Source organism: Squalius cephalus (assembly GCF_949319135.1).
Source record: "Squalius cephalus genome assembly, chromosome: 10".
NCBI classification, from domain to species: domain Eukaryota; kingdom Metazoa; phylum Chordata; class Actinopteri; order Cypriniformes; family Leuciscidae; genus Squalius; species Squalius cephalus.
Genome location: NC_137131.1, coordinates 15,108,450 through 15,134,664, shown reverse-complemented (window position 1 = coordinate 15,134,664; position 26,215 = coordinate 15,108,450). Strand labels below are relative to the sequence as shown.

General features: G+C 38.6%; 1 long non-coding RNA gene across 1 annotated transcript in view; it reads left to right on the top strand.

Moving 5' to 3' along the window:
* LOC307165719 overlaps positions 1-25,295 on the top strand; it is a 32,012-nt gene extending 6,717 nt beyond the window's left edge. Inside the window, exons 2-4 of the long non-coding RNA XR_013822526.1 lie at positions 2,307-2,451; positions 2,936-3,061; positions 24,206-25,295. This is a non-coding gene — a long non-coding RNA (uncharacterized lncRNA). The remainder of the gene's footprint in view (positions 1-2,306; positions 2,452-2,935; positions 3,062-24,205) is intronic.
* Positions 25,296-26,215: the final 920 nt, after the last annotated feature.

Here is a 26,215-nt window from a genome sequence, read left to right as displayed (position 1 = left end):
GCTGAGTGGACTTGCTGCTCCACTTTGTCACTCACGCTAATCAGCCGCTGAGGGTCTGGAGTGAGGGATGAGAGCATGTGCGCACGTGTTCTGATTCTCCCGCTTCTGAAAAAGACAAGGTTAGGAGAGGATGACAGACACGCTGTCGTCCCCCATCTCCCCTCCCCAGATTCGTCCTCTTGTCCCCTGTCCTGTCACAAATGGGCCAGCTGAGCTTCTCGACCTCCTGGGCGAGCCCTCATTTGTTTATTAATGGTCGACATGTGAACCAGCATAAGGACATGTGTCACGTATAGAGCAACAGTCAGCCGGCGAGACACCGTGTCGGGGAAGGACAATTTTCAAATGCTGTGGAAAAAGAGGAGACATGCTCATTTAAGCATTGGGACAACAGAGCCATGGGGTGGTCCCACACTCACACACATACTGACTTACACAGATGTACTGGGATACATCCATGAACTTCCTCCCACAATCGAATTTTAGATTGCTTAGATCAATTTTTCATTGCTTTTGTAAGATGATGCATTTGTTTTAATCAGTTTTGTTTCCCTAACGTTTTTGAATGGCGTTGCACAATTCAAATGAATGATCTGTATGCTGCATTTGGATAGTAAAAACCATTACATTTGTATTTATCTTTTAATATTTACTAATAAATTCTGTACTTTGCACTTTTTCACTTTTTTTTTTTTTTTGGTCTGTAAAAATAAAATCATAATGTGTATAGTTTTTTTTTGTAGTATTTTTCTTTTCATTTGACATTTTGCCATTTTTTTTTCTCTTGGTGTTAATATGCTGTGTGTGATCCCTGGTGCTGGACTTCGATTGATGGTAAAATCTCAAACACTTCATTATCATGACAACTGCTTTTGAGAGGCCTTCCGAGTCTAATTTCTTTTTCCCCAACTTGCACTCTTGAACAGATGAGGACAACACAGCACCCCTTGAGGATTTAATGCTCAAGGCTCGGCATATAATGATAATGATCAGTAGTGCTTATGTGCTTTACTTCAAGAGAGGTCCATATTGACACATCCTTGACAGTGGAATGAATGCCTACAAGCTGCTGAGGACATCCCATTTATGTCAATTGTTCAACTGTAACCTAAACAGAAAACCTTTAACCATTGACAGTTTTTGATATATTTGTATATATTCTTTTTCTCACAAGCAGGTTCCGGGTTTTTTTTTTTTTTTTTTTTTTTGCCATAAGGTTAGAAGAAAATTACAAACAAACATTTATGGCATTTCTTCCAGTCTGAAAATGTATGTTTCCTTTAGTTGACCTTACTCAAAGGTGGTTTGTGCAAACTTTGCTTTCCTTTTAGCTGTATCTGTAAGACATTAGTGTGTGACTGTCTGTGTTTGATGTTTCATACAGTAATCAGTGACTGGCCAACCAACACCTCACAGGAAAGTGGAGGCCATCTTTCAAAACCTCAGTTTAAACATTTGTTGCCTTTTGATAAAAACATCATTTATTTTCCACTAGGTTTCTACAACACAAAGATAAATATTTTGAAGCTCTATGGGCATAAATAATTGATTTATGGTAAACAGTTAAGGCTGTTCAGTCGGTTCACATGGACAGTCAATTTTTTGTTATGAGACATGGTACAATTCAACAGTGTATAATAATGTTTATGCTGGCGGGATTGCAATTAACAGGGGAAACATGCAGTATATTTGCGTTGGCTCTTCGCAAAGGCTGGTTCTGGTTAAAACACTATCGGTTTACTTACAACGAGGAAGAACTTTAAATGCGCTAAATCTCTGGTACTCAGACAGTATGAATCAATCCGATCGTTTCTCGTATTGACTTGATGCCGCACAGTTGCTCTTTATTAATATTGGTGAATGGGATCTCGCTGCTAAAGAAATAATTTACAAATGTCCAGATCTGTTTAAGACCTCATACTTTATTGTAATAATGCTGATGTTAAATAAATGTTTCCTTGCCAGTTTAATCCTGATTACTATGGGGGTATTTAAACTTGTACTTTTACTGATTGTATAGTTGATATGATAAAAAGGCTAAGTGTTAATGAACTCCAAGATGAATTTGCTTTGTAATTTGATCACTGTTTTACTGTATTCATATATCCTCTTTAATATAAAAAAAATAATTGACTTCTTCATCTTTGAATTATCTGAAAGACATTTTTTGTTTCAACTCTGAGGCCAGAGTTGAGTTTCATACCCAATATGCATTGGAGCATATAGAAATTAACACATATGGGGTCTTTTCCACACTGGCTCTAGCTTGCACCTGGGCTCAATTTTTACATCCTCTGTCTTCCCAGCTGAAGTGGATCGATACTAAAGAATGGCTGTGCCTCGATGGCATGTAATCATCTTGTTGGCTGCTTTGACACTGATCTTCCATTATAAGCCAATGAAGCATGCTGGACAGACATTTCATGGCGATCGTTCTCACTGCTGTCTGAGGTAAACATGATGTTTTTAAGTTAAAGAAAAAATAATAACGAGAACATTTAACTATTTAAATTTGATGTTAAACTATGACTTTTTGTCTATGTGTTGGTAGTGAGCACATACACCTTAAATGTCTCTCTTTTGCTAACTGCGGGTGATGCTTTAAGTATCATCAGATCTGACAAGATTAGAGAACTGCTATCCCCATGGGTGCCTATCACTCTTCTGAACTCTCCAGGTTCATTCCTTCAGTCATTTTCCACGGAGCCTTAGTCCAGTGCTGCTCCAGCAAAATACAGAGCCCCTAACCTTACCTGAGGGAACAAGACTAAAGGCACAGTAGTCTCAGTGTTTGGACCTCTGAGATTATCACCTACTCTGACCCTTCTCACACCATGTCTCCCTGACCCCAGGAGTGCCCCCAACTTCTTCCAAACCTTTTAACTATACATAACCACCCATGTCCCTTCCATTCAGTCTGGCTCTCCTCCTACAGGGCTCCATGCTAAAAATGCCACAGGACCAAGGATAGAGCCTTGTGGGACACCGTCTGGACCTGTCTGAGCACTGTCACGGCTGTTTGCTAGCTCCCTGCAGGCATGTTGGTGCTTGGATGAATGAGGTAATGAGATTTAAGCTCTCTAATGGGAGATCATTGGCGTGGGAGGGCTTGGAGAGCAATGTCTGGCTTACACTAAGCAGAAGTTAATGATGACAGTAACTAACCAATTGTAATTTAGTAATCAATCTCATTCCATCAGTGTTTTTGGACATGCATTAAAAAAATACATCTTGTGCAAGGGCTAAGAGCCTTTAGTCAAAATCATTTTTTTGAAAAAAGTTAATTCAGGCCTTCTAATTTTATTGGACAAGCGGTTCAGTGATGGTTGATATTTATTACAACACAATTGGAACATTTTACTGTTTGTTTTATTTCATTTGTATACATGTGTGTGGCATTCCAGGCAGGTTGCTAGTCTATGTGTTGCTTGGCAGCATGCAGTAGTGGCTTTGTTTTGATTGAACAACAATGAATAAAATAGCTGGTTATATTGTGTAACTCAAAATGTAAAATAAAATAATAATGTTAAAGTTACTCTTTTAATTTCTTGTTTGTACTTTTGTATAAAAGTCAGGTACTGCAGGTATTACTTAATTGTTTCGTCCGTTTCAATGGCATCTCTCAGGTGCACAAGAGCAAATGGCAAACATTGGCATACATGCCTATCAGTAAATCCTTTTATTCAGACGCCATTTGTCTTCAGCAGCAGCTCAACCTCCTTTTGACTCCTGCAAAGACATGAGCTACATTTCAATTGCAAGATGAGTGACACAGAAATATCTGGCTATCAGGATAAAGTAATGTATTCTCCAGATAAGTACCAGCCCTGAGGTGGGACTCCACTCTCGCCTCCTGAGACTGGTGGCATTGCTCCCTTCAGGTATAAGCAGTAACAGGCTTTAATGTCATTTAGCTGCAGGGTGGCCATCTCCTTATTGCCTCATGAATCCTTTTCCAAATGCCATAACATTTCCTGAAAAGCCCCCACTTTTTAAATCCAATAATTAGAAATGTCTATTTAAAGTTCACTGGTTCCGCACCGATATCAATTAAAAGCCATTTGAAGGTGATCAGTATCAATTGTCAACAAATTAAATCCATGCAGTTAAGGTGGGCAAATGTAAGGAAACACATTCATCTTTTGAGGAAGGGCCCATGAATCATTAGGACAGTTCCTTTTTATCTGCTACTACGCAATATAAATTTCATTAGTGCTTTCCAATGCTGGTGTTCCACACCAACAACAATCATGTGAATTGAGTAATTTAATTTTCTCTTCATTATAGTATCGGACACTGTAGTTGTAACAAATTTGGTTTTGTTGGACAGAAAATACGGTAATAATCGTAATGAAAAAAAGGGGGGGGGGGGATAATATTATTATATGGGATTATATGGGATGTCCATATTACTGTAGAGGATAAACAATAAATTCTCCATGTGTGTTTTATATTTAAATGTTGTTTAAAAGGAGGGAAATGTCTTGTTATACTTTAATACATTACTATGTCAATAGTTATTTCATTAGAGAGAATTATTTCATTAAGGTTTGATAATGATCTGTCAGTGTTGCACAGGAAGTTGATCATTTTCAAAAGGAAGCAAAAACCTTATTGTTAGGGATCCACCATCTGTTTTTCAAAAGCTTCTTTTAACATCCGTCTTCTTGGGGCAACACAGTGGTCTCATTGAAGGCTGATTAGAGAATGATTGGCATTCAATTATGTAGGCTATCCCTATTGTAAATCATTATATTTTTCACTGCTGACGGTGTGCTTGAATATTACATACCACATGAATCAAGTTATAGTTTGGCAAAAGATGAAATCCCAAAGTTTGGGATGACATTTAGAGCGGATATTCGGATAAAAATTTTGTCGTTGCTGCGGAGCCATGTTGATGCGAGGTCTGATTTAATTAGGCATCCAGATGCTCTTGCCTTACATATTTGTTGTTCATTCAAGGAGCGACACATTCACAGTGTGTCAATGAATGGTTTGGTGTTTTTCTAATTGATGTTTTTTGCATGACTGTTCTCCCTTCAGTCCTGTCACATCTCCGGCTGAGGGTTCGCACAGAAGCACGGAAAGAGCAGCCCGAGGTGTCACCTCTAATAAAACATTTATATCCACGGGGAAAAGCATGTCCAGTGTTGGCAACCAGAGCAAACTCAGGATTGGCAGAGGGAGGTCCTTTTGAAGTAAGTGTTTTGAAGGCGGGAAGCAATGGTGTTCATTGTCTGGGAATATCACCCCCCACCTCCCACCTCCCATCCCACCGCATGGGGGTAAGCGTTAAAGTCTCACAGTGGTAGCAGTAACTTCAAAAGCCGTCCCATGAATGGGGCTATGTGACCCCTGCCCACTACCAGCAGCTAAATTGGTAGATAAAGAATCAGGGTAATTTGTATCGACTCAATAAGTTACTATGTGGCCAAACAGGAAGGTCATGACTTCATGCCGCAACCGTGGCCCCATGGCAACCGGACATCAATGTAACATCAGTTCTCAAAACACTCCCGTTTCAGTCTCGATACACTGTCAACAAGGAGCGATTGTGCAAATAATATCAGGCCTGATAGCGGTATAGCAAGAGGGCAATGGGCAAAAGGAGGAAGTGGCGCTATTTTCTGGGCATCTGCATTTGTTTGTTTGAGAGAACAGCTTTCAGCATGAGATCATAGCCGGATGGACAGAGAAGGGGTGGGTGGGTGCGACGGGGACAGAAATGACCCTATTCGCCCCTCATGGAAACGACAGGGAGCGGTATTCCCCCTTGGTCCCGCTCAGTTTGCTCAGCTCAACCTAAATTCTCTGAGCATTAAAATCAATGTTGCCATTGTTAGGCCAAACAGTGCATTCTGACCATGGCCAATGCAAAGAATTCCCAATGGTCCACTGGGACTTACAGATTCGATTATGAGAATGGCCAAGGTTGTCTTTTACCCCCTCTGAAGAATGGGCTTCCTTGTTCCTGACTGGGACAATGGTGTTTCTAAGTGTCATGTGAAACTTGCTGAACTTTGTACAATAATTCAAGCCTTTGATTCGACAAATGTTTTTGCGCCGGCCTCCACATCTGCAAATACCTCCACATTTTGTGTCTGAGAATAATGTGGCTCTGAAATGCTCTCACCCTGAAGAAAAAATGCATTCAAGAAATAGGTCTGGGGGAAGATAAGAAAAGGTGCGGAAGAAAAAGTTAGGCACGTACATAAGTTTTGCTATTTGGCTTTTGTTGTTTGAATTAAAATAAAGGTTTCCTTCTTGGCTGTCACAATCTATTAGAGACGGCGGAGAGCTGCTATCACTGTGCAGGCTGGCTCGTTCAGAACTGGGAGTGAAGCTGACGGTGTGTGGAAACTAACACGGGCACTGCGCTGTGACCGTGTCACCTGCAATCAGCGCCAGCACCCGGCCAGATTAATCATGACAGTAGGCAATATTTCTAACATTATTAGAAGAGAAACCTAATATTTTGGGACATCAGGGATCTGGGTTCTGGTGTCCATCAAAGTGAGAGCCTTCATTTTATGCTCCGTGGATGGGTAACCTCGGCACTTAACCCCTTTTAGATATTCCATCTCTCTCCTCTCCTGTCTTTCAAAGCCGAGCTCAGCCCACCTTGGAGAATAAGAGGTGTCTGGCTACAGCTATGCATTCAACCAATCCGTAGTATCCACACCTATTATGCCACGTTTTCCGACAGCAAAATAAGTGATAGTAAAGTGATCTGAAAATAATGTCCCTGCATGGGGCTGCAAGAAGTGAAAACAAAAATGGCATCCGAGTGTATTGTATTGTATCTGAATGAATTGAAGGAGGAAGCTGTCTATGTACAAACACCTTAAACGGTAAATGCATTCATTTGTGTCTTTGCATTTGCAACTTGTTACCATTATTTAACGCATTAGGTATCATAAACTACCAATTAACTATACTTTTTTATTAATCTAGGTTATTGTTACTTTCTTTATTTACCAATACATTTTATTAATCTTAATGTGTCATATGAGCAAACATTTATTATTAAAACATATATAAAAATATATTATTCTTTTAACCCACCGAATGTTATTGTGAAGCAAAACTTGGCATGCATTTAATGTAATGTTATAAAATGTAACTTTATATTAAAATAATTGAATATTTTTATTAATATAATCCAGTGTAGAAACTTTTATTTAAAAAATGTTTTTATCTAGCTTGTTCATGAGATTTGGCATTTATTTAAGTGTCATTTTTTCAGTTTGTGCTTAATCTATAAGAGGTAATTTATTCATTGATCTGACTCTCACCGCTCTCTCTCACACAGCTCCGTGGCTGTTTTCTAGCCAGCACATGTTTGATTTGTCTGGCACAGGACGCTTTGTGCACCAACGTGTGACTGTTCATTAAGGAGACTTAGTGTGTGTAATACACCATAGCGTTTCCCCATTTATTTAATTTGTAAGGCTCTGACATCAATTGTTGAGCTTCGTTTGCCCAGTCGTGGCATCAGATGTCAGTGTTAATAAGGTAGTGGAGGTGTGTGTGTGTGTGTAAAGATGCAACCGCATGTGTGCTGGGTTTTGCCGTGCAAAGTAAAGCTATGAAAATGCTTCGTTTCGACTCCAGTGTCTGAAAAGATCAGCAAGATTAAAGAACAGAGAGATAATGCATAAAGACATTCATTGCAGGCTATTTTGCCTTTAGAAAAATGTGTTGAATGTAATATAATCTCCATTTCCTCAGACATTTGAACTGTATCTATATATCTGGCAGACTTTTGCCTCTTGGGCCATTTCCCACATTCTTGCTTGGGTTTTAGGACAAGACATTTATTGACCAGCCTTTCTGGTCACATATTCTGTCCTTTTAGATTTCTATCGGTCTTTTATGCAGAATGGGCTCGCGTTTTAAAACTAAACCCCATTTGAATATGGGTGGACAAAAGGATGGTTTAAATCAGACAGCTGCCTTCTATGTGCTGGAAAACATGACTTCACGACACATCCTCATCTCAGGCCTGGACTCTTTTATCATTCACATTGGCTCTAACCATAAGCGCGCCTAGAATTTGATTAAAATGGACAAACACAATGGCCAAAGGTCTGTGGTGCACAATGCAGACAAAATGGCATGACTCAGTTCTCAAACGTACTCGGTCACAATTAAGAAGCTCTTTGTCACAGACAGAAAAACACCATGATGGTGTTGTCCTCTGAGTTCAACCCACCCACTCACAGGTCCAAGCATAATTCATATGACAATGATACCCATTATGCTCTTGTTATGGCAACTCAGGAAAGGATGTTCTAACAAATAAGATGGCAAGATTATACCTTAAAAAAGGAGGGAAAAGCGGGATAATTCTGTCGTTGAGGACCAATATATTTGTACCCACGCACTTTGAGTCACCTCACAAAAGATCCAGTGTTTTCTATTCTCAGCAGCAGGCCTTGAACGGAGAAGCTTGGAATGCTTTGTAGGCTACGGAGGAGAATTTATTCTTTGTGGAGTTTCATGAAGTATGTTTTACCATACGCCTTTGCACTGGCTGTCAGACATTTGGAGTTGCAACAGGCTAAAGAAAGTTTGAATAGATTAGCAGAGTTATTGCAAATCTGCAGCCCACTAATGGATTAATCAGTGGGATGCAAATAGAGACTTTGTTCTGACTGACCAAAAAGGTGAATGCTGGTTTAATGACAAGCTCTGTATGCACAGTGTTAACGTCTACAGGGATAATTGATGCGCTCTTGGCCTTGATTTTATTTCGTTGAAGCAGTATTTTTGGTTGGACTCTAATGCAATTGCACATTTAATTGGGGATATTGAGCTTAAATGCATTAGTTTGTTGCATATTAAGCCAAGATTGTTTTATTTGGTTAACATAATTTTCAATGACTACTACTTTGTGAGCCAAAGCATTGTAAAAAAAAACAAAAAAAAACACCTTATTTACACACTTGTGCCTTCATTCTGTTGTATAAATGCAATATCACACTCGTAGTCATGAAATATGGCTCTATAAGCACGGCTGTGATTACCTATGGCCGAATTCGTATGACCCACATCACGCGACTGCAAATGTGATAGGCCTATTGCATTTATACAACAGTTCGACGGCGCAAGTGTGTAAATAAGAAAAACCTTAAAAACCCTCTTGTTTGTGGAATTATTTCCTTCCACCACTGATTCAGATCTCAAGTTGACAGTTTAACTGATGAGCCCAAGCCTCTATACTATTTTGAAAACATCACTTTAGAACCAGTAACGAAGGAACACTGAGATGCTTAATTGAAGTTGAAAGCCATATGTAAAAATATGTAAAATACTTTAAAGCTATATGCTATAAGCTATATGCTAAAATTATTATGTAGAGTATTATGAGAGAGAGAGATCAAATGGGCGAGTGTGATAACCTGCATCTGATACAGCATTTTAAGTCGATCTCTCTCTCTCTCTCTCTCTCTCTCTCTCTCTCTCTCTCTCTCTCTCTCTCTCTCTCTCTCTCTCTCTCTCTCTCTCTCTCTCTCTCTCTCTCTCTACTCAACTCTACTCAATCAAGCTTCAATGAAGCGACTCAACGTTCCTTCGATACTAGTTCTAAAGTGGCGTTTTAGAATTAGTAACAGAGGCTTGGGCTCAACTGTTAAACTGTCAACTTGAGAATTGAATCCATGGCGGAAGGAAGTAGTTCTGCACAAAACAGGGTTTTTATAGACACTCCGTTGTTGTTTCTTATTTATTAACGTGTGCCGTCGAACTGTTGTATAAACGCAATATCACACCCTGTAGCCGTGGGAGTTTTAGGTGCCTTGTTCAAGGGGACCTCACCTCAGTCATTTCCTGCCTGTATTGAGAATCGAACCTGCAACCTTCAGGTTACCAGTCTGACTCTCTAACATAGCCCACAACTGCACTCATTTAGTCATATTAATCCCCCTCTCTTCATCTTTATTTGTTCGTCACTCTCTCAAATCTATGGGGGGACTTTATTCAACCACCGAAGAAATTAAGCGGGCCTCTGCTTTCTTGGCAAAAACAGCTGCCCTGCTTTTCTTGCAGTTTATTAGTTAAAATGCAGTGTAATGAGAGAGAGAGCAAGAGCAACAACCCTCTGATTCAATAAAGAAACTACTTGTCTTGAACACAAAAGTGCGACGCCTCAGTCACTCTCTATTAAGATGTGAATTTTTTTTTTATCACTTATACTGTCTGCCATTCACACAGGTGTGTCGTCTTGATAGAGCCAAAGGTTGTGGTCATATTTAAAATAATTACTGGTACATTCCAGTGGAAAAAAACATACAGTGTCACATGCACTATACATCTGTGAATAATATTTCTGCTGAATTAGTATTGAATATTGGTCATATGAGGATTCACATAAATGCTTGTTTGGGGTTGATTATGAAAATAGGCAAGCGATTTGATTAACTGCTCATATGACTACAGTTCATACATGCAACTGGTCTTTTAGTCCAAAAGTATCACCTCCTGTCACCGTTTGACTGAAAAATGGTTAAATCTTTATTCCAAGACAAATTCCTTGTGTGTCTAAACATACTTGGCAATACAGCTCATTCTTATTCTGATTAAAGGAAGATTTTCATCCTCTTGGAAAAATAACCCCCCCAAAAAACAACATTTTGAACATGAGCAGTACTTTTAATACGAAGCTACAAACCTCTCCAAAAAGTAAAACAGGCTATTTTATTCTTTGCTGTAAGGTAGTATAAGTGTGATGTAATTTTAGAAGTTTTGAGAAGTAAACTTTTGTTTAGAAGTTTCAAATTTTTTCATACACCACTGTACTGTTACTGTAACCATCTCCGTAATGAAATAAATATAATCAATTACCAGAACCTCCTAAGCAAAAATGTTTGCCTTCCCCTACCTTAATTGTATTGTTTCTTGAACAATATATTATGTTTTAACTGTCTTATTATATTCCCTTTAAGTCAACATAATAATAACAAAAAGACACAATGATGTATTCACTCCTTGGAAATAAACTTGGGCAACAAACAACGATAATTGTTTGTCACAAGTATGAATTCCTGACTCCTGAAATGTAGTGCTCTCCACTGGTAAAAATGATCTTTTTTTAGCATGGTATGCAGTATAAATTGTCTCGCCAATTATCTCGCCAAGCAGCTGCTTGAAATATGAAACAAACAAGCCTGTTTTAAAGTTAAATTTGAAACTCGATTTAACAGTGCTCAGGTCTCTTCTACTACAAGACTGTGAGGTCGTGTGGCCTATACTTTTAATGGTAAAAACTGAAATAAAGTTGTTAACATCAGGTAATGTGTTATTTTAACTTTCATGTTCTATTTAGTTCATGTCTCTATGAAGCCCCTCCTTTCAAAAAGTGCAATGTGCTCTGATTGGTCAGCTGGACCAGTGTGTTGTGATTGGTCAACCACTTTGAGTGCGTTTCGAAAATGATCATGCCCCACACCATAACTCTGAATTTCCACATATTTTACATAATTGCAGCACCTCTCTTTCCAGTCTGTCGGTAACGTGGCATTTTGTTTGTCTACATGATGCCCCTCCTTTCAAAAAGTGCATTGTGCTCTGATTGGTCAGCTGGACCAGTGTGTCGTTTTGAAAATTCTAAACCATGCCATAACCGTGAATTTCGTCACACTACTAATTCAACCGTACCAGGCCTCTCCCTTTTTTATTTTGCGGGAATTATTTAAATGAGGAATATTGTGACGTATACATTCCTGGAAGAAAACTCAAGACTACAAGCGAGGCGTTTCAGGGAGTTCAGAAGCTGTGCTTTCTGAAATAGAGAATAACTCCCTTTGTGACTTTGTGCTTTGTAACTTTGCAGACCTTTTTCATGTGGGTTCTCATCGTTCTGAACACCGCTTTTAACCCCGAGTAAAGGAACGTTTCACACTTGTAATTTAGATACAGGCTTAGCACCGCTTTTTACCCGGAGTTATGAAACCCTGCTCTGGAATGATATGATAGGAAAAATATCAAACGGCGATGGAAAACGCAACAATTGGAGTAAAGAAGAGATCGTCATTCTTACCTTTATAGTTCGAAAAGTTCACTCAGAAAAAAACTTGATATTACAGTCAGCAATGTGTAGTGACGACGCGCAATGCTAGAGCCTTTAGGCTTGTTCGACTGACTTGAAGCGGCCCTGCACAGACCAATCGGTTAATGACATCAAAGTACCGCGAGAGCGATTCAAAAGCATTCGGAGCCGTCTGCTCTCTAATCGCTCTCGCTGTACTTTGTTGTCATTAACCGATCAGTCTGTGCAGCGCCGCTTCCAGTCGAACAAGCCTTTTATGTACACGGGTCACGTGCTGCGTTTGTCCTTTCAGTAACACTGACACTGCAAATATGCAAATAAGTCTTTAACCTGGAGATTAGGAATGTGCAGTGTGATTTCCCGATCAGACAGGACGCGTTTTTTGCAGTAAGAGGCACCATTTTTAATAGATTTCTATGGGCAGTGAGCGTTTTAGCTGCATTGCGCCACAAAAATTTGAGGCTGTCTACACTTGACTCGACAAAACACAATTGCAAACCCATTTGTCCTTCGTATCAGAAGAAGCAATATCGCTTGGAAGTATGTCAAAATGGGGCAACAGTTTACTGTTGGGGATTTGTCATGTCGTGTCTTGCCATGCCACATCCAGTGTAGACAGCATCATTGATTATAATGGGTTTAGATATTTGTAAGTGTTGTGTGGGTGCTGTGTGTGATCACATCATTTTAATGACTTTAGGTCAGTCCTATAAAAAATTAGTTGTCCATGCTAATGAGTATTTGTGAATACGGTCTGTGCAAATATTTACTGGATGCAAAACATGGATTATAAATTAAATCTATTGAAAGTAACATATTACTCATTGTTTTTATTACTGGTCACACTGAAAGTGTGATTTCAATTTATAAATGCTCAAATCCAATTATTTCAGCCTGTGGATCAAAAAAGCACTTAGAGAAACAACGTTCTTTTGAAAGCGAAATTAAACAGGTCACTACATGTGTCATAGGGATGCAGCTGTGGTGGTACACAAAGTAGTCTTTACAGAAGGACTTTTGTTAAAACATTACTGTGTTATGCTAACGTGATCAGAGAGCGCACAGATCTAATGTAAAGTTGTTTCAAAACAGGTGGGCGTCATACCTAAACTAATTATCATGTTTGGGGAAACAAGTCTGTTGACGTGATTGCAAAAATGCGTTGGATTGCTAACAAGACTTACTTTTTTAATGTTTAATATGAACAAGAAACAGTTTGAATCTCTATCCCAACACTAAGAAGGCCAAAGTTGCAATGAAAGCCTGTACAAAAAAACATTTCCTCTTCATCTCAGTGACATTCTCAATTAAATGGTTTTTAACTCTTTGAAGCATGTGTCTTGTTCAATTGAAGCCAGTTGAATAGTCCTGTCTTTTTTTCTCTTAAGGACATAATAAGGCATCTTTTATCTCTCATTGGGAGTGACATGTGGCCTCTGGACAAACTGCTAATTCACAAAAAAAAAAAAAAAAAAAAAAAAAAAATTGGACATCTGAAGAATTTTGGCAGTAGATTCACAGATTTACCTAACACCAGCCAAAGTCTGAATAAAGGTCTTTTGGACTCAACTGGAGGCAATAATCTCCTCTTTAATTTTATTTCCCAAACTCATCATCATGTACTTGAATAACAAGGTTAATATGATAAGTTATGTATTGTGACATGCTTTTATGGCCTTAAATAGGTGGGGATCAGTCTCTGGAAAAGTCACCCTAGTGACTTTTATCCTTCACCACCAATACGTCATTCAAAACATTTGTAATCTTCTGCGAAACACAAAAATATATTTTTTTCCCATCCGAAATGTCTAAGCTGCTTTGTTTCACAGTAAAACGGATTTTTAATGTCAGTATAAACATAACTATAAAAGTGTTGTAAATTTTACTTGTGCACCATATTCCTCAAGTTTTCTAAGTTTTGTTCCTCAATAAATGAATGAATGAATGAATGGCGCTTTTTATAAAATTATTTTAATTTGTACATGTTCTTTCTGTTACCTTTTTGTTTTGTTGTGGAATGTTAGGGAGTTAATATATATTACATATTCTGTTGAGTTCATGGACATTTCCTTAAATCCTAAAACACAGCATAATGCAATTAAGATAAAAAATTAAATCGGGTAAAACATCCATGCGGATTTTCCTACAAATACAGCACATTGGGCCCTATTTTTACAGACTTTTTCTTAGAGTGTATATATAAACATTTAGTAAAACATTGTAGTTTTGAGTTTTTTCCCCAATTCAAACTGGTTATATTTTAAGTTTGCCAAACGTATAATGGATTCCTCCAAAACTGAGGAAAGAATGTCACAAGATTGACATTTCGGTGGTGCAGGATAAAAGAACCATGCAAAATATACTTTAGTCTTTGCTTCACTATACTGCGGTCTTCTCTAAACCTGAAGGGAGCCGTTAAGGGTCTAATTTTCTAGTTAAAAATTCACCAAACAATGGCAGCTGTGCAGTCTTGATTTACCGTTTCTACCTTCATCCTGTCTCAATCAGAGAGCAGGAAAATAGTTTGAGATCCCTCTCTATCTACCCCCCTTTTCCCACAAACAGTTGATACAACATGATGAGAGATTTTTTAAAAAGCATCCTTTGTTTGTGTCCTGGTGTGCTTTAGAATCCTTTAATTAGGGAAAGTCGTAGTGCCATCAGAGGATAGCAGCCCTGTAGGCTCATCGTGTATATTTGTTTTCACAGTGCTAGAGAGAAGTGATTGGGTTTTAATGGCCGGGGCCTGTGCTGTGCTTACCAATGCTCTAGCGCAAACTTCATTTTTATTACCTTGCGGAAAATATTTGCTCATTGCTTTCCTGTTTTGTTCTTTCTCAGCTTTGATCTCTCAGGGTAAACCAAAAGCCTTTGAATATAACAGTGCTATGATTATAGAATACGTAGAATATATTACATTGTGCTTATACATCTCTTTGAGTCTGTTTAAAATGTAACCATGAGCAGTACTTTTAATCATTCCTGAAAGGGTAAAGCTGAGGGAAAGGAATGAGCTGACCAGCACAACCACAATTTAGTCAGTTGAATTAACGCTAGATTGACACTCTTAGATGTAGGGTTAAAGTTGATGCCACCTCAGGGTAAAAAAAGAGAGTTATTGATGCCAGTTCTCCTCTGATGCCTCAGGGTTCAGTCTCCTGGTCCCACACTATAGCACACAAAAGCATCTCTGTGCGAAACAGTATCAACTGCACATCTGGGGGGTGAAGGGGCAGGGTGGGCTGCATTTAATTGCTTTGTGAATCACTTGTCTGGATGCATGAAAACATGCAATGTTCATAGATGGTGCATTCTGAACACAATTAGTTATGAGTACAATCAAAACTGTACACTGATTTGAATAAGTGTCTAAATCAGGTCTTAATGTCCAGCAGACCTCTGTGAAGCCAGTGCAGTTTTAATACCAGCCTCAGTCATCTCACTGCAGCCACTATTTTGGCCACTTCTGCTGTATAAAGTCATCCAGTCCAGTCGTTAGAGAAAGCGAAATTACATTACTGCTTTACTAATGTTTAATTACATTAATGTGCAATATCAGTCGTTAACGGCCATTAATTATAAATGAAGATGTAATGATGGCCATTAATATTTAATTAAAGAGCAATCAAGTGTTATTTGGCAGTGTTACAAAACTAGACACTAATAAAAGAAAGAATGTTCTCAGCCTGACAAGACAATGGCCAGTGTGCCATCATATATTGCAGGAACTGAATGAGAAGGGCATGGATACATTTTCACAACCTTTCAGAGGTGAAGTTACTTGCTGATGATCTTGGCTAATGTTTATGCCTAATGTTTGTGATGAAACGATCACATCTTATTAATTGCTTTGCTTATGCTCACTGAAAAATCATCAATTACTCACCTGTATGCATTTTGAAAAATGTTGTGTGTGTGTGTGTGTGTGCATGTATGTGTGTGTGTGTGTGTGTGAGTGTTTGTGTATGTGTGTCAAAATACCCAACAGGGACAAAATATGTCCTTATGGGGACATTTTTTTTGTTCCCCATGAGAAAAACATCTTATAAATTGTGACGTTTTTGTGATGGGTAGGTTTAGGGTTAGGGGATAGAATATAGAATATACAGTTTGTATAGTATGAACATCATTATTCCTATGGAAAGTCCCCATAAAACATGAAAATCTACACAAACAAAACAATGAAAAAGTGTGTGTGTGTGTTTGTTTTATTTTTGTACAATTAATGCCACATGGTTCAATTATTTTATATTTTTTATTCCAGTGAAAATTATACTTTTTCTCTTTTTTTGTGAAAATACTGTGTGGGGCCACTATATTTGACAATAATTCACATAATAACATAGCAAAGCTTCGAAAACTGCTAAATATTGCAACAAAAACCTCAAGCAGTGGCTGTAGATGGATTCAAATTCTCAAATACAATTCCTTTTTATTTCTGTGCATAAACAAAGAGCAGAAATCAAAATGCAGTGGGCTGTTTTAGGGACACAATTGAAGCCTGTTTGCTGTTGAGTTCAGGCCATGCTATTCTCATAGTTTGCCTTGTGGCCCAGACTGTTGTGATGAAGAACACCCATGCAGCTCTATTGAGATGGTAAGCACTGCTTGTTTACTCAAGTTTTCCTTTTTTCCACATCCACAGTTACCAGTTAGCAAAACAAAAGGGCCTATGAGGCAGTCATTTGTCGAGTGGGCTCGCAAGCACACTGTTCGAGTGGAGGAGGCCGGTTTGTGGTACGGCACATGTTTGTTAAGGTGGGTGTCACCATTGTTTTAACCCAGGACACCCTCCCTCTGTTCCTTGTGATGTCTTTGTGTCTGTCCTCATTGCTTCCAGAGTTTCCCTCTCTATGCTGGAAGAAAGTTTGAGGAGAGACATTGAGTAAATGTTTATTGGAGTTTATTGTTGCCATTTAATTCAGGATTGCACTTTACAGTAGAATTATCTGTACATTTAGGTTGACATTGTTGCCTTGGTAGCCAACTTATTCTAAGTACATTAATCAATCCAAACCTGAATTTGTCCTCAAACAAAGAATGCTTATCCATAGTCAAATTTAGTTAACTTGGCTAATCTAGATAATGCTTAGTAAGAAAAAAAAAAAAAAAAAAAAAACGAAAGGTTTTCTTAACCGAAAGGCAGGACTTTATAATGCCTTCCAGCCGCCATATCAAATGTGACGTTTTCTTCCATAAAGTTCCATCAATAAACCAGTAAAACAATTCTCGACACAATGAATACATTTTTAATATACCCGAAAACTCAAAATAATGATGACCTTGACTCTTTAAAATAGTCATCACATTTCTGTCTTTTGGCTTTGCAGTGAAGTCCAAGAACAGTTCCAAATGTCTGATCTTAAGGTCTATGAATAGATTGCAGATTAAAACAACTCAACAGAAAGCTTGAATCAGATATATTAGCATAAGATTATTACTTAACGGCTGAGATGAGATTCATTACTAATCGGCTTCTTTAATGCTAATAGTGTGTATATATATATATATATGCATTAAAGAAGCCTTTTTTATATTATATGTATGTCTCATATGTATCTCCTCTGAAAGTAATGACTTAATGTTACTTTTCATCCATGCCATTATTCTGATCAAAATGACTTCTCGAGGACTTTTCCTCTTTTTAAAAATAATTTCTGTCTTCTTTCCAGCAACAAATATTGTGGTTAAAGACAGTTGAAAGTCTGTTTGAAAAGACTGAAAAAAGAAAAACTGTTTCACTGTTCATTTGCAGTTCAACACACTGAACTTTGTGACAGTTGTTGGAGTAATGTAAAAATATGAAAACTTTCCATTGCTTCATTAATGAAATATGTACATTTCCCCCTCTTCTAACAATTATGTGGCTGTGAAAGCACATATTTTAGATTAATAATCATATTCACATCTATAATGAGTGTAGCACAGTATTAGTGCAGACTAGTGTGTGAAAACCGCTCAGGCCATTCCTCAGGTCATCAGTATGCAGATAACACTACACTGTAATTAAACACAATCCCCCATGCTATATTCACCCTGCAATAGTTCATCCAATTTTGTCCATCTGATGGGTTCACCCCTCATGGAGTCATTTTAAGACAGTTGTGTTGGTAGATATACAGCATATTAAATAGGCTTTTTACGATAAATATATTCAGATTTTACATGTATTTTTTTTTTTTTTTTTTGCGAAAAGATAGTAAGATAAACCGAGACATAGCACAACTCTTGAAGCTGAAGCTATCCGTATCATAGCACTGCCAATGGGTTTGAGAGTGTAAAGACGGTCACAAGGCGCTGATGCAACAATTTTACAGTGACTTAACAGGCTGGCAACTTCAGCGGCTACCCCATCATTCTTACTCCCAGATGAGTCCTAATAGATCAGTGGAGACTACGGAGTCATTACTGAGAGCAGATATACATTTTCAATCCATTTTACTTACTGGTACCTAAATCCATTATCTCATAGCTGTAGAAGTAGCAATGAGGGGTGTCTTGGCATTACTTTTCTGTATTTGAGAGAAAATCCAAACTTCACTGGAATAAATAGTTGACCTGATAAGTTGTAAATTGTGTTTAAGTACACTCTTTGTGTTTAAATAATACATCGGACTACTTATGTACTGCATCAGTTAATTTAGTTATGAGAAACAGCTGCTAGGTCTATCTTTGTATTCAGGGACTTTGCTTTTCTTTGTTTCCTGAGTTTTTGTTTCTGTTTCCTTTGTTCTCTATGTTTCCCACCACTCATTTGTTTCCAATTATGTTCACCTGCCCTTCCTCGTTATTTCCTGTGTATTTGAGCCTTCAGTTTATGCTGCGTGCACGTCATGTCGTAATTACTGTAAATAAAGCTCTGAATGCTGTAGAATCGCTCTCGCTGTACTTTGATGTCATACACCGATCGGTTTGCACAGCGCCACTTCAAGCCGAACATGCCTTAAAGGTGATCTAAGTAACTTTTTTTACCTTAACTGAACAGCTTCGGAGTCAGTGGAATGGTTATATTACTTATTTCGGGTTGAATGGTGGTGGTTTCGCACCCCCCTGGTGCCCGAGAGCGGAAAAAACTCACTTGCAACTTTGGGCCGGCGGGCCACCGGCCTCGCCGTCAGGAAGTATCGCGTGATATCAGGTCTCGCGATGTAACGAATTGCTTGATTGCACTGCACACATACACGCCCCCATTCAAGCACCGGCTAGCTATAAGCAAAGGGCAACGATAGATTGAGTTCTTCCAACGCTATCTCACGACCAATTTGTACGAATTCGTACGAGTGATCAAAAAGTGGCTAATTCGTACGAATTCGTACGACCTCACTCGTACGAATTTGTACGATTTGTCTAAACCCACGTGATGGGTAGGTTTAGGGGCGGGGTCAGGGGTAGGTCATTCGTATGAATTCATACGAATTGGGCAATTCGTAAAATATGTACGATTTAGCAAAAATCGTATGAATTCGTACGAATGAGGTCGTATGAATTCGTACGAATTAGCCACCTCGTAGAATTCGTACGAATTGCCGTGAGATCAGGCTGGTTCTTCACACTTTCGTCATGGCTGAGCCTGTAAAAAAGAAGCAGAAAGCTAGGAAATCTTTGTCGGAGGACCAAAGAAAGAGGAAACGGGAGACTGACCGAGCAAGAAGTCAGACTTGAGTAAATATCGGACTGGCTTTTTCAGAATGGCGAGAACTGAGAGAAACAAAAGCCTGCAAAATGGATGCAGACCTTTACAAGCAAAGGTAAACCGTCATTCTACCAGATGAACTTATAGACCTTGCTAATATAACTTTAGACAAATATTAGCCTCCGATATATATTTTTTTATGCTCATGCTCACTCTCCAAAAAAAACCCAACAACACGAAAGCAGTAGTTCGCCTCGTTCATATCGTTCGTTCCCGGTAAAAATACTAGTATGCATAATAACACAATAAAAAAAAATAAAAAAAACTCGCCATCAGTTGGAAAGAAAATATTGCTTTACTTACCTCGGTAGACATAACTGGTTTTGAAATAGCCGGTTCCTCTGCTCAGCTGGGTTGACAGCTGATCAGCTGGGTTGCTCGTGGCGAGGGGGGAGGAACAACAGTTTGTTTTTGAAAGCATTTACTACCAGACACTAGGGGGAGCTTCGTAGAGAAAAAACACTCAGGCTTGCCTGGTGTCCCTTTAAAGGCACACTATGCAGTTTCCGTTTTTCTCAAACAGCGACCCCTTGAGTCGCTGTGGAGTACTTGTATTTAACGTCACTGTCGTAAATACCACTCATGCAGAGCCGTCTCTGCACTCTTCCGACCACATTGCTGGTCCCCCCCCCCCCCCCCCCCCCCGCTTTGCTATCGGGATGATTCGCCCTACTACGAGTTCGTTTACCATCGAAATGATTTCGAAGTTGTTATGTTAAGGTACAAATCTTGCATAGTGTGCCTTTAAATCTGCAGTGGTCAGGTGGTACAAGTCGCAGCTCTCAGAAAATTATGAGTTTACTCATTGTAATTACAAGTTCTACAAGCACATTAAGGCTTTTTAGAGTTCAGAATCATTACGGTAATAACAACATTGCGTTCTTGGTCCAATATTTTCTTTGTTTTAGTGTGAAGCTGTTGCGTTGTTTTTCTCATGTGGACTGGTTTCTTGTTGGATTACCTTCTTTTTTAAAAAATAAATAAAGTTACTATGACTGGTATTATATCTACATGACCTCTTCCTTGCCTTCGCCTCACTTGCACCGTAACAACACCTACATTTGATATATTTAAAGGGGATTTGTCATTTTGATTTCCTTGAATAGTGTAATACTGAGGCTCAGTGGTGTAATATTACAGTGTTTTTTGAGGGTCCCTACATTGGTTTAACCAATGGTGTGAGTTTAGGGCAGGACTACTATTTTTTGATCACTTTATATGATGAATAGATGGAATTTAGGCTTTTATTCACATATAAACTTTGTTCAGCGAATATAAATAGAAGCTCAACTGAACCTGCTTGACATGCTATAACAAGCCTCTTGCGGAAGATCAAACCAAGAGCAGGCATTCTTTTATAATTTTATTTTATAAAAAAAATTTCTTGTTGTATCGTTTATAATTAATTACTTGAGGAATACTAAGAAGGTTGATGTCTAACTTTAAAACTAAACTAAAGACTCTAAAGGCTCACTAAAGACCCAAGGTATGCGTTTAAGGGTTAAATAACTAAAATCTTTTACTGTTGTTAGTTAGAACAAGAGCACAAGCACACCTGCATGAACTAATGTGATTAGCAAAGAGATCACTTTGCTCAAGTGTGCACAGCCATTGCTTTTTAAATAAAGCAGCATTGCTCTGCTTTGTCCAGCTTGTTTGCAACTTAATCGGACCACATTTGGCATCGCCATTGTGCACATGCTCTGAAAGACAAAGGAGGTGCTCGTTTCTTTTAATTAATCATTTAAATATTAGATTATGCTTTGTGTCATGTAAACTTGGTCTGAACGGTAGAGACTTCAGCTCAACTACACAGAAACCTGCTGTAGCTCGATTATAACTGTGCATGTATATGTATGTGATGATAGTCATTTGTCCTCTTGAGGATCTTTGGTGTCTCTGGACTCACAGATCGAGGAGCCTGCTATATGCAAGAAGTGCAAATGCTTCGGGGACACATTTCCAAGAGCTGGTACAAGCTCCCAGGAAAAACACTTGCATGTTTTTCCCTCCATTCTTGACTTCAGTGGAACATGGATAGATTCACAGGAGGAGGCATGAGCTGCTAGTGTTTGACGTTTCTTTCGGAATGTTAACAGTGTGTAACCTGACTCTGTCTATCACCCATGTTACCCAAACAGCACAGGCATACCCTATACCTCATCCCGTCCAACTCCTCACCCCACCTGAAACCGCATCCATTAGGTGTCAATGTCTTCTCAGTCATATTAAGATAGTGCCGTTATTGTTAGAAATGCTGCATGTTTTTCTCCGCCTTGTCTCCCAACAGCTGTGCCTATAACTCAGTGTCCATGTCTAGTTATGTTTTATTTTAATGCGAGGTGTGATGAGTTCTTGGGTTTGAGAACTGCATGTTCTTTGGCCAGAGGTCATCTGACATTCTAAACTGACTAAATCTGACTTTGAGATGTGCTGGGCTTATATATCGCCTGGTTAAACCAGGTATTAACAGGCACCCAACACGTCCAACATGTTTGTGATCCGGTCTCTCAAACCACAAGAAGTTGAAAGACTGCTGTGCATAGTATAATCGCTAATGCGACCTAATGCTTTCTTGTGCATTGAAGGACCACCTGTCAATCAACCATTGAACTAAATATACAGACTTCACAGAATATTCTCAGTATAGTGACACAGAATATTAATACCAGAAATGTGTCTTGGCTTACAACGTGTGATCAAATCGCAAAAGGCAGATTAATATAAACGGGATCTATGACATGCATCCAAAAATAATCCGGAGATCCCTTATGAAGCCACCTTAGACAATGCTGTTACAAGAACATGGACATAAATTGGACTTTCTGAATATATTTTTGGTCTAAAACGTTTTGAGCTTGCCCACTTTTGACCACTTCCAGAGTTAGTCGAAAACTGTATTCGACCGGATTGCTTTCGTGGTGTAGACGCTCTTGTGGTCAAATGTGTTTTGAACAGCCGCAAAAGACCACCTACTCTCTACCTACTGACCTAATGCGAAATATTATGGGAAGCGCGCTAGTCAGATGGGATTTAAACTTTGTCGGCTGAAGACCAAAGTTTGATTTGAAGATGAAAAACATACACCGCATAATGTTCTATCCCCATTCCTGATTTGTAACACACACTCAGAGTGTTCGGTGTGGTCTTGCGGCTGCCGGAGCAGAAACAAAAGCTGCTGCTGTTGTGTCCGGGCACGTTAAAATAGCCTGGTAATACCAAACTCTGCTACTTTGCTTTGCTTCGTAGACAGAGTCTGGCATGGCATAATTGAAAAGCGTTTTCTTTCTCGCGGGGGGGCGCTTGTCTGAAGTTTAAAATCATTGGTTACCCGTAAGCCAATCACATAACGTTTGGTTATGGCGTGTGTTATGCGCATGCTCAGCCGCATCTAACTTCCACTGTAAACACATGTATGATGCGAAAACAAAACCATCGAGCGAAATACCGGAGTGAACATGGCTGTGAACGACTTTTGCAGATTATGTGAAGTAAATCTACGCATCCACGGTACAATCAGTGTCTACGTCACGGCTCTCAGCCCGCCCTCTGTTCGTTGATTGGCCGGCTGTTTTCAGGCCGGAGGAAAACGGAAAGCTTTTACGCTGTCTCAGACTGAGTACAGAAGCGAAATGAAATTGAGCGGAAGTAAGAAGTCCGACGTAGTCAGGCTAACGTTAAAATGTAAATTGCAGGAGCTTATTTCATCCATTACATTGAAAAATCTGAAAAAGCCCTTATATTTACCCACCCATAGACCCTCCGCTCAAAGAAATCAGGACATAAGTGGTTGAAAGTGGACAAAAGAGACCATTTGTAAACGGAAATGTTTCTCCCTCATCTACTTGTGATCTTACGGATGAAACGGATCTTAATACCAGGTGTAAACAGGGCCTCATTCATTTAGCAGAGGATTTTATCCAAAGCCATGTAAAAAAAAGAAGCAAAAATGTCTTTCCAGAACTTTCACTTTCATGGCTCCGCAGTGGTGGAACAATACTATATTGAGTTGTATGCATGTTATGGCTAATAATTGTTAAATACATTCCCAATATTATTATATACTATTTTGATTAAACAGTAAATTAAAAATAAAATACTTAAAATAAAATGATTTGTGTGTTTAGGAATCACAAGATTATGTATAATATGAAAAATTGATGTCTCTTTTGATATTTGCTAAACATTACATGTCGTGTTTTTTAAAATGTTTAGCATTTTTAAAGATTTACTTTTCCTGTCACCTCACAATCACGTAAAATGTATGTAAACTAAGGAGCTGAGTATGCACAAAAAATACCATATGCTACCGTTTATATGTTTTTGAAAGAAGTCTCTGATGCTCACCACCGATGCATAAAAAATACAGTGAAAACAGTAATATTTTGCAATATTATTGCAATTTAAAATGACTCTTTTAATATATTTTAAAATGTAATATATTCCTGTATTTTACACAGCTCACCCATGCCAACTTCAGCAAGACAGATTGTGCATCAGGGCAAGCACTCAGGGAGGAGAACCGTAAGACTGGCTGCTCATAGGCATAACAAGAGCAGAGGTGATGCCTCCAAAGGTGAGAACTGCCCTTCCACTGTCATCCCTGATGTTCTGGGGGCATCATCACCTTATTAGCCCGGTGAGACCTGGAAAAGGGGGTTGCTGCCCCAGATTGAAGAGGATTAGGGGAGCTGGTGAAAATCACAGCTCCATGCGGAGAGACCTTCTCTAAGGAACAGACGAGGGCAGATGGGAGGTGATCACAGGAAATCACAGGACCTCTGACACTGTTTGTGGTCCTGGAGTGTTAGTTCTCACCCATCATTGCCTTTGGTGCCATGGCCCACACTGGGGGAAGTTATTTTAGCACATTCATAAAAAGCGCCATTTAGCATTGTCACAACAACATTTAAAGCAGTGCTACTGAAAAGGAACACACGCACTACAAAGCCAGATGAGGGTCTTTGCACAAGTGTACGTATTACTCTCAAGTAACTGTGAATGATCTCTCTGGGTACAAGTTATGGTGTTGATTACTTACATGACAGGAACAATGATTAAAACTTGGAGATGATAATGGTGTGGCATTCATGCATTGACAACTTTGACTCTATGTTCCTTTCCAAAGGTTGATGTATGGCATCATTAGGATAACCTCAGGCCCTTAAAGACACTAATCTTCTTCATCTTGTCCTTCACACTTTCTTGTTTTGACATTTAGAAATATGTGTGTGTGCACAGTACCTGTGGTGTGTGTATTGGCCATAGCAGTACTCATAGCAGCGTGCAGTGTTTTAGCTGTTTATTTGCTCACATATTATGCATTTTAAGAGATATTTCAATAGGATTTTAATGTAAAATTAGCAAAATTAAGATACAATTATATAATCACATGGTGCTTGATCATGCAAAATTTGACGCAATGATGCAAGGGTTTTGTGGCTGGTTACCAGGGTGTTGCTATGCAGTGGCTGGTGTGTTCAGAATGGTTGCTAAGTGGCTGCTAGGTTGTTGCTGGGTGATCAGGCCTAATTCAAAAGAGATCCTAACTCTGCTGAAAAAAAAAAAAAAAAAAAAAAAAAATAGGGCCTATATACCATGAAGCCGGTTTAGGACAGCTAAGTATGTTTTGGTTTAGTTTGTGCCAAACCTAGGTTTTAGGCATCATGAAAGTGGCTTGGCTTTTAGTGGTGATCATCGCCATAGTAAATTACGCTCCATGGCTAACCTGCTTCAGGACAGGTAATTTTCTGGGTAAGAGATCTCAAACCAAAATTGGACCAATCAGCTGTAAGCAAAGTGACACATCTCTGATGCAACAAAAGTCACTCCCCCAGTTTATATATATATATATATATATATATATATATATATATATATAGATAGATAGATAGATAGATAGATAGATAGATGGATACTATGTAATATAAATACACTTTGGAATCAATAGATAAAGCTTTAAAACTGAATACCTAGATATATCATCAACTATAAACTAACTTCATAAGTCTCACTTGCTCTGATATAGCAAGATAGATTCTTTTTGCTGTGTGAATTTATATACTTCATAATCTCTTAACCTTCAGCAGAAGAGGGAATTGAATCACGCTGATTATCTCGTGAGAAGTGAATAAAAATTATTTTATTTTATTTTATTTTATTTTATTTTATTTTATTTTATTTTATTTTATTTTATTTTATTTTATTTTATTTTATTTTATTTTATTTTATTTTATTTTTTGTTTTCATTTTTAATTTGGTCAACAATAATAACAATGGGTGGCTGGTCTGTCTTCCAGCTCTCTTCAGCTAGTCTTCCAGCTAAAATGTGCCCCAAAAAAGAAAAATAATCACAGATTATCAGATTACAATCGCGTTGGATTTCATGTGTTTCTTCAAATAACTACTGCTAAGTATGCAATAGTTATTATGCTTAGCTTAGCAAGAACAACAAACTATATTCACTATAT